Here is a 1,738-nt window from a genome sequence, read left to right on the forward strand (position 1 = left end):
CAGTGAAGAGAAAAATCTGATTAAAAATGCTATTAATATAACAGTAAAATTGCAATAATATACAATAAAAATTTCTTTTGATTAAAACCAATAGTACTAAGAAAAGCTAACAACTGCTTTTTAAAATTAGCTTAAATCAATAATCATAAGAAACATTGTTCCTTCTCAAAGTATTAACTGTTCCATGAGACTTCATAACTACTATCAGAACCTCTTGATTTGCCTGGAGGGTTACCCAGACTGATATTTGACCCAGTTTAGGTTTACAATGAGAGTACCTAACTTCAGAAGTCCGAATAAATAGCAAGCTGTATTTATCTTAATTTTGTAGTGTTTAGGGAAACGGGATCCTGAATCAATTTGTCACTGAGTACAACAGTTTTGTTGTTGTTTTGGTTTTTATTAATTATTTTATTTACTTATATTCCAAATATCAACTTCTTCCCAGCCCCCATCTAAGAGCCTCCCACCACACCTTAGCCTCTAAGAAGATGGTCCCCCACCACCCACTCTCACCTCACCCCTCTAGCATGCCCCTTCTCTGGGGCATCAAGTCTCCCAAGGACCAGCATCCCCTCCCACTGAGACCAGACAAGGCAGTCTGCTTTGGAGCCAGGGCCACAGACCAGCCCACGTATGCTCTTTGGTTTGTGGCTTTGTGTATGGGAGCTCTGTTGGTCTTCCTATGGGGCTGCAATCCCCTTCAACTCCTCAGTCCTTCCCCTAACTCTTCCATAGGTGTCCTCCACCTCAGTCTAATGGTTGGCGGTAAGTGGCTGCTGCTTACTTTTTCCTTTACTAAGAACTGAGACATATATTCAAACACATTCAAAGTTTATGTCGGCTTTCTCTACCCCCTTAGAATTAGTAAGTACAAGCCACACAGTGCTATAATCGCCTACGTTCTACTCTGTGAAAGGGTTCTGGGTTTCAGTTTTTCCTCTCTGCAAACCTAACTTTGATAGGATTCTTAGAATTTCAAGCACTCACTGTGCTTGCAAAATATGAACTAAGTTCTCAGAAAAGAACCCGGCATCTATTTTAAGCCTTCAGAGATGATCATAAGTTACTCTTTGTGGAACGTTTAAATGCCGTAGGCCCAGAGACAAATTATCTTGTGGTGTCCCAACGCCAGTATGACCACTTACTGCCTACCTTGTGTGTATGTGACCTAACAGGGAAATGCTCTTGGAACAAACTTAGAAGCCAGAGACATTATCAAGCAACAACTGAGGTATATAACAGACATTTCTCATTTTGTTGGAACTTTCAATCTGATGCTTTCAATGTATTTGAAAAGCATAATGAGTTGTGAGTTTGCTTTTGTTCTGTTACTAAAAATACTGCACAAAACTGTTGCTACCTTGGAAGACAGTAGGCTATCTGGAATCTAATAGCTATCCTTGCTTGACCCCAGAATAAATTCTTTCTTATTCCTTTTAAGTCGAAAACTAGTTTATGATGTTGAGATAAGTATTAAATAATCGAGTAGTTCATATTATCATTCATGGGTATTACAATCCTACAAGGAATCTACCACAATTCAACCTCTGGAGAACTTAACGAAAAAGTAGTGACAAGAGAATGACCAAGAACGGTAGACTCCCCAGCACAGCCCTGTGAAAAAGCCATAGTTAGGAGCATTCCACTCCCCGACCAACTTGGCAATGCGCATGCGCAGCGTCCTCCGGAGTCCTTTCCTGTGTTTGTGTTTGCATCCGGGTTCTCAGGCTTCCTC

Source organism: Rattus norvegicus, chromosome 14 (assembly GCF_021556685.1).
Source record: "Rattus norvegicus strain SHRSP/BbbUtx chromosome 14, alternate assembly SHRSP_T2T, whole genome shotgun sequence".
In the NCBI taxonomy this organism is placed as follows: Eukaryota; Metazoa; Chordata; class Mammalia; order Rodentia; family Muridae; genus Rattus; species Rattus norvegicus.